The following is an 11,065-nucleotide window of genomic DNA, read 5'->3' as shown; positions in this document are numbered from 1 at the left end:
TCCATTGTGAGACTTGTTGTTACTGTATTTGCAGGAATATTTTCAGTATATCCTGAGAGCCTCATTCTCTTAAATGCCTTCTCTGGCAATATCAGACTCCAGAGGAAAGAACTTTTTCCTGGGAGGATTGCGAGATTCATGGAATCTTCTATGAAGGCTTTTCAAAATCATATTGAATACGTCATGGGTAGCTTACCAGGCTTCACCATGCTGGCGAGATACTCTCAGTAGCTTGTCGGGCTCTCTAAGAGGGACAGAGCAATTTAACCCAGATTGGCCAGGCCGGCCACTTGCAGTGCAAATGCCCCACCGCTGGGCTATAGCTCCAGCAATAAGTATATAATGTAATAGTTCATGTTAAAAAAATTGCAAAAAAAATACAAAAGTGCATAAATTTGAGGGAATTTTTACTATGCAAAAAGTTTGCAGTTGTTAAAAATCAAATAAAATCCTAATAGTGAAAAAAAAAAGATGCCACGCCACTGTCTGAGCAAGTGAAAAAAGAGATAGATAAATGGATAAATGGGACTATCTTAAACTAAGAAGCTTCTGCACCTCCAAAGAAACAGTGACCAAAATGAAGACAGTCTACAGAATGGGAAAGGATATTCGCCGAATACACATGTGACAAGGGGTTGATATCCAGGATATACAAAATACTGGTTAAAATCCACAAGAAGAAAACATCCAACCCCATCAAAAAATGGGGCAATGAAATGAATAGAAACTTTCTCAAAGAAGAAATCCGAATGGCAAAAAAAGCACATGAGAAAATGCTCTACATGATTAATCATCAGGGAGATGCAGATCAAAACCACAATGAGATACCATCTCACACCTCAGAGACTGGCCCACATTCAAAAGAACAAAAGCAACTGATGCTGGCGCGGGTGTGCCGAGAAAGGGACTCTCCTTCACTGTTAGTGGGAATGTCGACTGGTTCAGCCCTTCTGGAAAACAGTATGGACGATTCTCAAAAAATTAGAAATTGAGCTCCCATTTGACCCAGCAATACCACTCCTGGGAATATATCCCAGAAAGGCAAAAATGTATAGTCGAAGTGATATCTGCACGTGTTTGTTTATTGCACCACTCTATACAATAGCCAGAAACTGGAAGAAACCTGAATGCCCAAGAACAGATGACTGGTTAAAGAAACTTTGGTACATCTACACATTGGAGTACTATGTAGCTCTTAGAAAAGATGAAGTCATGAAATTTACATACAAGTGGTACAACATGGAAAGTATCATGCTAAGAGAAATGAGTCAGAAAGCGAGGGATAGACACAGAAAGATTGCATTCATCTGGGGGATATAAAGTAACAAAATACGAGATTAATAGCCAAGAATAGCTGAGATCAGCACCAGGAGGATTACTCCATAGCTTAGTGGCCAGTCGGGCATTCAAGAGGAAAGGGCAGTTCAGATAGAGAAGGGAACACCAAATAAAGGGTGTTTGGAGGATCCTCCCAGGAGGGGAGATGCGTGTCGAAAGTGGACTACGGACTGAACATGTTTGCCACTCAATGCCTCTTTTGCAGACTACAACACCCAAAAGGAGAGAGAGAACACAGGGGATTGCCCTGCCACAGAGGCAGGGAGGATGGGCGTATGGTGGTTGGGGGGATATTATCCATGGTGGTGGAAACTGGGCACTGGTGGAGGGATGGGTATCTGATCATTGTATAATCAAACCCAAGCACAAAAAATTGTAAATCTACATCTGTACCTCATGGTGTTTCACTAATAAAAAAAATTTTAAAAAAAGATGATCAATATATCCTAGAAAAATCAAAAAATCTAAGAAAAAGTATGCTATGCATGTAGCAAGTATCATGCTGTTTTAATTATTACTACTTTTAGTAAAGTTTGCGGTTCAGGAGGTTAATTCCTCCCATTTTCTTTTTCCCAAGAATTGCTTTAGCTCATCATGGGGGTTTATTGTTCCATATAAATTTCAGGAGTGTTTGCTCCAATTCTTTGAAGAATGTCATGCGTATCCTAATAGGGATCACATTGAATTTCTACAGTGCTATTGGATGTATTGCCATTTTGACAATATTAATTCTCCAGATCCATGAACAGGGGATATTTTTCCATTTCCTCGCATCCTCTTTTATTTCAAGAAGCAGCGTTTTGTAGTTTTCTTTGTAAAGTTCCTTTACTTGCTTAGTTAAATCAATTCCTAGGTAGTTGATTTTCTGGCACACAATTGTGAATGGGATTGTTTTCATCTTGTCATTTTCTTCTCTCTCACTATTTGTGTATAGTAAAGCCATGGATTTTTTGGTATTTATTTTATACCTTTAACTTTACTCTCGAGTGTATTATTTCTAGGAGTTTCTTGGTAGAGGTTTTATGGTTCTTTAAGTATAGTATCATATCATTTGCGAATAGTGAGAGCTTGATTTCTTCCTTAACTATTTGGATGGCCTTAATCTCTTTTGCTTGCCTAATTGCTATTGTTAGTATTTCCAGTACTATATTTCAACACCAGTTGAAAGAGTCGGAATCCTTATCTCGTTCCTGATCTTAGGCGGAACGCTCTCAGATTTTCCCCTTTGAGGATGATGCTTGCTGTATGCTTGTGGTAGCTGGATTTAAATATATTGGGGTAAGTCCCCTCTATCCCAATTTGGCGAGGGTTTTCATCATAAACGGATGCTGGATCTTGTCAATTGCTTTCTCTACATGTTGATATGATCATATGATTTTTATCTTTTCTTTTGTTGATATGATGGATTATGTTGATTGATTTCCGAATGTTAAACCATCCTTGCATCGCCCGGGATGAATCCCACTTGGTCATGGTGTATGATCTTTTTGATGAGTTGTTGAATTCTATTTGCTAGTATTTTGTTCAGAATCTTCTCATCCGGGTTCATCAGTGATATCGGCCTGTAGTTTTTTTCTCTCATGGTGTCTTTGTTTCCATTTGGTATTAGAGAGATATGGGCTTCATAGAAACTGTTTGGGAGAGTTTCTGTTTTTTCAATTTCCTGGAAAAGTTTGAGAAGGACGGGCAGTAGATCCTCTTTAAAAGTTTTGAAAAATTCGGTAGTGATTCCATCTGGACCTGGGTTTTTGTTTTTGGGAAGAATTTTGATTACAGTTTCAATTTCATTTATGTGACTAGGTCTATTCAGGTATTTTATATCTTCTTGACTCATCTTTGGGAGATTTTAGTAATCCAGGAAGTTATCCATTTCTTCTAACTACTCTTTTTTCTTGGCATACAGACTTTCAATGTAGTCTCTGATGATCCTTTGAATTTCTTTGGATTCCATTGTGATATCTCTATTTTTATTTCTGATTCGGTGTATTAGTGTTTTCTCTCTCTGTTTCTTTGTGAGTGTTGCTAGTGGTATATCTACCTTGTTTATTTTCTCAAAGAACCAGCTCTTGGTTTCTTTGATCTTTCGGATTGTTTCTTAGGTTTCCATGTCGTTGATTTCTGCTCTAAGTTTTAGATCTTTTTCCTTCTGCCCAATGTAGGATCCTTTTCTTGATCCTTTTATAAGAACTTGAGCTGTGAAATAAGTTGCTTATGTGCATCTTTTCTTCCGTCCTTAGATATGCTTGCAGAGCTATGAATTTTCCCCTTAATAGGGGTTTAGCTGCATTCCATAAGCTCTGGTAGTTCGTGTCTTCGTTCTCATTTGTTTCCAGGTATCATTTGATTTCTTCCTTGACGTCCTTCCTGACCCACACATTGTTCAGCAGTGACTTGTTTAGTTTCCAGGTGTTCGATTTGGTTGTTCGTGTCTGTGTGTGATTCACATCTATCCTCAGTGCATCATGGTCTGAAAAGATTGTTGATACTCTTTCTATCTTCCTGATTCTATTGAGGTATGTTTTGTGGTCTAGCACATAGTCTATTTTGGAAAATGTTCCATGCGCACTGGAGAAGAATGTGTATTCTTTCTTTGGGGCGTGTAAAGCCCTGTATAGGTCTATAAGTCCTATCTCTTCTATTACTTCATTCAAAGACAATGTTTCCTTGCTGAGTTTTGTTCTTGTTGATCTATTCAGAGGTGATAAGGCGATGTTGAAGTCTTCATCTACTATGGTGTTGCTAGCACTGTCCTCTTTAAAATCTGTTAGCAGTTGTTTTAAGTATCTAGCTGTTCCTTCATTAGGTACATATACATTTAAGAGTATGATTTCTTCATGTGGAATGTATACCTTGATGAAGAGAAAGTGGCCCTCGCTGTCCCTTCTAATCTTTTTCAGCCTGAAATTAATGTTGTCGGATACTAGTGTGGCCATCCCAGCTTTTGTGAGGGAGCTGTTTGCTTGCAGGATTGTATTCCATCCTTTCACTTTGAGTCTGTGTTTGCTCTGATTGTTCAGATGAGTTTCTTGTAGACAGCAGAATGCTGGTTTCAGTTCCTGACCCCATTTTGCCACTCTGTGTCTCTTTGTAGGTGCATTTAGACCATTGACATTAAGGGAGATTATTGTCATGGGGTTTTGTGCCATCTTCCTTTATGAGTTGATTTACACGTGTTTTCCTTCTTATCTTACAGGAGCCCCTTTACTTCTTCTTTTAGATTTGGTTTTGAGTGTATGAAGTTCCTGAGTTTGTGTTTATCTAAAAAGTGGTGTATCGTTCACATCGAATTTGAGTTAGAGTTTAGCTGGATAGAGTATTATCGGTGAGGCGTTCATTTCTTTGAATTTTTTCACTATATACAACCATTGCCTTCGGGTTTGGAGGATTTCCACTGATAGGTCTGCTGTGAATCTAAGGGGTGCTCCTTTGTATGTAATTTCCTTCTTTGACCTTACTGCTTGTAATATTGTGTCTCTGTCCACAGCATCCATCGTTCTTACTATGATATGCTTGGAGTGTTTTATCTGGGGTCTCCTTTAGCTGGTACCCTTCTGGCTCCTTGGAACTGGATGTCTGCTTTCCTTAACTCTGGGAACTTTTCAGCAATGGTTTCTTTTACTCTAGCTTTTTCATTGGGGTTGTTTCCCTTTCCTTCTGGTACTCCAATGATTGTAATGTTGTTCCTCTTGGCGTCATCCCCTAGGTCTCTGATTCTCCTTAGAGCCATTTTGATGTCTTTTCCTATTGCTTGTTCTTCCCAGTGGGAGTTCTGTTGCTCATCTTCAAGCTCGCTGATCCTCTCTTCAGCTGCACTTATCCTATTGCTAAGGGCAATTACTAACTTTTTAATTTCATCCACTGAATCCTTTATTTGTGACTCTTCTTTTTGTAGCTTTTTAAAATTCTGTTCTCTTTTCTTCCTGTATTTTCTTGACTCTCTGTTCTATTGTTTCTTTCATTTCTTATTTTAGTCATTGGATATCTCTTCCATTGATTCTTTGAGTAGATCCTTGAACACCCTCTGCATTTTATCCTGGAATTCTTTATCAAAGAGAGCGCAATTGTGGACAACCTCGACTGAGAATTTTTCTTTTCTTCATATTCTCCTTGTGGTGGAGATTTGCGCTTTGGAGGAGGTACTTTTTAGTTTTGAGCTTCTACAGCACATTTCATACAGGTCTTTTCTTAGAAATGGAGTAGGCGAGTGGAATGTTGTTGTATTCTAGTAGAGGTGGTCAGACATTTTTAGTCGGTATTAGGCGACAAAGTGAGAGATGAAAGTCCTGAGTGCCCAGATTGGGAAATATAACTGCGGCTGGCCACCCAGGAGAAGGCCACGCCCACTTCTGGGAGGACACACCCCTATATGGTGGCCACGCCCCTGGCCCATCCCAGGGTCACTCCCACCCAGGTTCCTGGAATGTAGGAGGAGGGATGGAAAATTCCATGGAGCTGCCTCAAGTGTCCCCTTCTGGAGGGTGTCCAGTTCTGCAGGAAAATGCGGGGAGCTGGGGGTGAGGAGTGGTGAACCTGGCTTGTGCTCCCCCTACCCACCTGGAGGGGAGGCGCTGATTTGGTGATGGACAGTCCCAAGGAGCTGCTGCAGGTGTTCCCCGCAGGTGTCCCCCTGTGGAGGGTGTCGAGTTCAGCGGGAAAAGGCATGGGGCTCTTGTTTTATTTTTACTTTATGTTCCAATCTTAATGGTATCACCAGCTACTCAGTGAACCTAGCTAAACCCTAATGTCTCTTCCACTTTCTCCTGCACAAGTCTCTGCTTTCTGACAAAAGGGAGGACCTCAGAATGCTGACATAAATCTAATACCAAGGGCTGCAGGAGATAGTGTAGTGGTTATGGAACTTGTGTCACATGCACTCAATTTGACTCCCAGCACCACATGATTGCCAGAGTATCAAAGGCTGTATAGCATAGGAGGACCCCAAGCACCATGGCCACGTTATCTGAGAATTGTCTGTAGGGCCCCCACACCTCCTGAGCATTGCTTTAGAGACTCTCCCAGCAACCAAAAAATATGTAATGCTCCAGAAACATGTACTTGTCTTAAATAGGGAGCCTCACTTGAAGTGAGGTTCACAAGGAAATATTGCATGAAAACATAAATCAAAGAGCAGGGGAGACAGTGTAAAACATGTGAGTACAGATCATATATTTGGTGAAATGAGTTAAGATTCAGATGCCCTAGTCCTCGCACCAGGGTTATTCCTTCAAAAATGCCCCAATATACTGGAAAGGTTCTAGAACATTAGATGACTGAAACTCAGTTATGAGCAACTTTGTAACTGTGTATCTCTTAGTGATTCTAATCGATAAAGTAAATTTTAAATATACCCATCAAAGTAACCTTTTTAGCACTAAATGGGAAAGATACTTTCTAATACTTATCCTCACGAAAAGCTCAACAGAGTGTGACACTTGCCAGGAAATATTCTCCCTTGCATTTTTCTCATGATACTTATTAGTACTTCACTCTTCTGTTTCTTCCCTTTTCTCATGCCAAAGCTTCGCATCTCCCTTGCAAGCTCCTGAAACATTATCCATTCAACATTGATGCACTTTGCCACTGCTCCTCTTGGCGTCTTGTCCACGAACTGATTCTAAAACATAACATAGCTGCAATTACAGTATTCATGCCAAAGACAGTCATTGATATATCTTTGGATTTAGTTTTCTACAAGCTATTGGCACACAGGTGAGTAACATTTTTTTTCCTACAGAGAACACAAAAATAGTTATGCTGGGTTTTAAAGTTCCATCAGTATTTTTAATGTTTTATTGAATATCTGTGATATAGACCATTACAAATCTATTCATAATTTGCTTCCAGTCATACAACGATCCAACTTCCATCCTTCCTCTAGTGTACATTTCCCAAAACCAATATTCCTGGTTCCCTAAAACCATCCCCCAACAAACTACCCCCACCCCCAGCCTGTCTCTATGGCAGGATCTTTGATTCTTTCTCTTTGTCTCCTTTTTATTTTGTGCATTAAGGGTCTCATACAGGTACTAAGAGGTCATCATCTTTGTTCAAGGAATTGAGCATTTTTATCAGGAAGGTAAGGTTGGAGTAGCTTTGAGGTATGGAAATGACTGCTGAGGCTTCCATAAGTACAGGGCAGTGAGTGTAGGATGCCCATCCTGCCCAGAGAAAGCCTTGAGATTTCAGTCACAAAACACACATATCCGAATTTTCAGCTGTTATGTTTCAGTGAGAGCCATCCTGAGACGGTGGAAACCAGAGGAGGGCATGGTGGCGATTTTGTATTGTGGGAGAAAGTGGCTGCACTGGGTTCTGGTTGGGTGGGCACCAAACTAACCTGCCTCCCTCCGATTTACCCTAGTGTCTTCAGCCTTTTGCAGTTCCAAGGTTAACTGTGACTGTTGATATCTTCCAGATTTGTCTATGGGTCTCTGAAACAAGACCAATCCATTAGCTTGTATAGCTGAGCCAGGGGTGGTTTGTTAACATGGCTCCCACATATCTTTCGGGAGTTTAATTTCTCGGGAAATGTAGTCCTGAGTTGTTGGGAGCCAGCCAGAGGCACAGTGGCCATTTGAGGTTATCGGGAAGCATGAAGACACCATCAGACTGTTGATGCACTCACCTGAGGGTACAGGTTGACTTTCTGCAGGCACTACACAACCAGACTACAAACATTCATTGAATAAATGAACGAATAATCAACATTTTCAAAATGTGTCTCTTTCTTGCATTTTAGAAGGGTAAATTCTAACAGGAAAATAATCTTCACGGTATAATCAAGACCTATGATTTCTTCTTAATATATTTAATAAAAGCTAAACATTTTGGAAATTTATACAAAGAAATTCTTTTAAATTATCTGTCTTCATAATTTACTTGTAAATTACTAAGATATCACTGTTTCTTCCACTGTTCTTAGCACAGAAATTTACAGACCGAATGTGCTAAGTAAAAATTCATTTTGGCACTTCTGTTCAATGTAGTACTGGAAGTACTTGGAATAGAAAATAGATAAGAAAAAGATATTTAGGGTTTTTCATGTATGAAAGGTAGAAATAATCTCTCACTATTCACAGAAGATATCATACTATATTTAGAGAATACTAAAATCTCTACGAAAAAACTCCTAGAGGCAATAGACTTTTATAGTAAAATTGCAGGCTATAAACTCAATACCCAAAAGTCTATGGCTTATTTATATGCAAATAATGAGAGAGAAGAAAGTGACATGAAAAAGCAATCCCACTCACAATCGTGCCTCAGAAAATCAAGAACCTTGGAATCAGCTTAACTAAGGAGGTAAAGGACCTATACAAGAAGAAATTAAAAAATGACACGAGGAAATGGAAACATATCTCCTGCTTATGGAATGGGAGAATTAACATTGTCAAAATGGCAATTCTCCAAGAAGCATTGTAAAAATTCAACTTGATCCCTATAAAGATACCCATGACATTCTTCAATGAAATTGATCAAGCACTCCTGAAATTCACATGGAACAACAAACGCACACGAATAGCTAAAGCAATTCTTGGGGAAAAGACGATGGAGGCATCACCTTCCCCAACCTCAAACTCTACTACAAACGATAATAATGAGAACAGCATGGGACTGAAACAAAGGCTCAGCTGCAGACCAATGGAAAAGGATTAAATATACTGACACACACCCTCAAATATATAATCATCTAATCTTTGATAAGGGAGCAAGAAATGTGAAGTGGTTCAAGAGAGTCCTTCTAAACAAACGGTGCAGAAAAAACTGGACAGCTATATGCAAAAAAAAAAATGGCTCAAACCTCTACCTAACACCATGCACAAAAGTCAGATAAAAATAGGTCAAAGTCATCAACATCACACCAGAATCCCTCAGGTACAGTGATGACAAGGTCGGCAAATCCCTCCACGACATTGAAGCTAAAGGTATCTTCAAATATAACATGCAACTTGCCAAGCAACTGGAAACAGAGATAAACAAAGGGAACTATCTTAAATTAAGCAGCTTCTGTACCTCAAAAGAAACAGTGACCAGAAACAAAGACTCCGCCATGCGGGCAAGATACTCGCAGAAGCCTACCAGGTTCTCTGAGAGTGAGAACTGGACAATCAGAGTTACTCTCTTCTAAATAAGATCCAGTCTCTGGATGTTGGCTATTGATGGCATTACATGGATCCAGGGGTAGATCGTGGTTTTAACACTTAATTACTAGAAGATGGAGGATCTGGAAGGAGGGGGCACAGTCTTGATCTGAGCAGCCATGGAGATCTCATCCCCCGGTCCCGCACATTTGGGTTCCTCTTCCAGTTCCTTCATGCATGAGGCTCCTTCAAGCTTGGGAAGAGTGGTCTTAAGCGTACCTATGGCTGGTTGCAGAGGTCTTCAGCTGCCGGGTCTATGCTCAGGGCGGTGAGGGAATCTCACCCCGCCATCTCCAAGGGGCCCCAGTGAGGAAAGCCAGGTGCAAGGTCAGGAGACTGTTGTTTTAGACATATTTGGAATTAATTTTAGATCGAAAAGTACGCATCATTGAAAATACTTATGTCCTTAGTAATAAATTACTACAAACTTGTTCAATCACCTCAGAGACCCCACTCTGCTCAGAGAACTAGATTTTAATTACAGATCCGTTTTGCCCATGTGTCATGACTGAGAATCTCTATCAGTAGATATGAAACTCACTATACACAAAGATGCACACAGGTTACTATGAGTCATCTATGTTGTTAATGTGAGTTGGCCATTAAACTTCACTGAGACCCTTTGTTCTGTCCTTTATAGGAGCCATATGAGTCTCACCTTCCGTTCAAGTTGAACTTGTAATAAGGTGGAATGAAATCATCAATATGCTTCTCACCTCATCCTTCAGGAGAAAAATCCTACATACATTCAAGGTTGTCAAAGTGCAGACAACACCATCCACCTTTTCCTGGAGAAGTACACGGGACTGAGGTGAAAACAGCAAAAGGCTCTAGTTTAATGGTCTTAATTAAGGTTTCAGGGAACGACATTAAACAACCTCATATACCATCTTCCAAAAGAATTATTTTGTAAAACTGATGCCTAGGGTATGGTAAAAGATAATATGGTAAAAACCATATTTTTCTTTCTGGGACATTAAATTTCTAAATCTATTTATTCATGCTGCTTTGAAATACATTCCTTGATTAGGAATCATTGTCTGCCATAGGAGTGAGGAAGGACAACACTCAAAGTAATAAGAAGAGAAAAATATGGAAAAATTAACTCCTACTAAGTTTAACACATATACTAAAATTGAAATGATAAAATGATGAGCATGGTCCTTGCACAGAGATGATATGCAAACTTGTAAAGCATTCCATATTTTTGTTGCAAGAAGAATGAACAGGTCTACTTTAAGCTAAGACAATCCCCACAAGTACAAAAATTCTACATAAAGAGAGCACAAATCCACACCACAACAATCTCTCTCAATGTCAATGGACTAAATGTGCCAATTCAGAGGCACAGAATGGGAAGATGAATTAGAAAACTGAAACCAACATTCATTCTGCTGCCTGCAAGAAACACGTCTGAACAATCAAAGCACCCATGGGCTAAAAGTAAAAGTCTGGGAAACAAGTTTTCAAGAAAATATCACCTCCACAAAGCTGGAGTGGCAATACTAGTGTCAGACCACATGGACTTCAGGCTAAAGATTATCAGAGACAGTGAAGGTCATTTCTTAATGATCATGGGATATGTA

General features: G+C 39.7%; 1 pseudogene; it reads left to right on the top strand.

Moving 5' to 3' along the window:
* Window positions 1–10,594: 10,594 nt before the first annotated feature.
* On the top strand, window positions 10,595–10,688 carry LOC130033828 (uncharacterized; annotated as a pseudogene).
* Window positions 10,689–11,065: the final 377 nt, after the last annotated feature.

Source organism: Sorex fumeus, unplaced genomic scaffold (genome assembly GCF_029834395.1).
Source record: "Sorex fumeus unplaced genomic scaffold, SorFum_2.1 ptg000054l, whole genome shotgun sequence".
Taxonomy (NCBI): Eukaryota; Metazoa; Chordata; class Mammalia; order Eulipotyphla; family Soricidae; genus Sorex; species Sorex fumeus.
The sequence above is the reverse complement of the archived record's forward strand: the minus strand, read 5'-3'. Positions and strand labels throughout refer to the sequence as shown.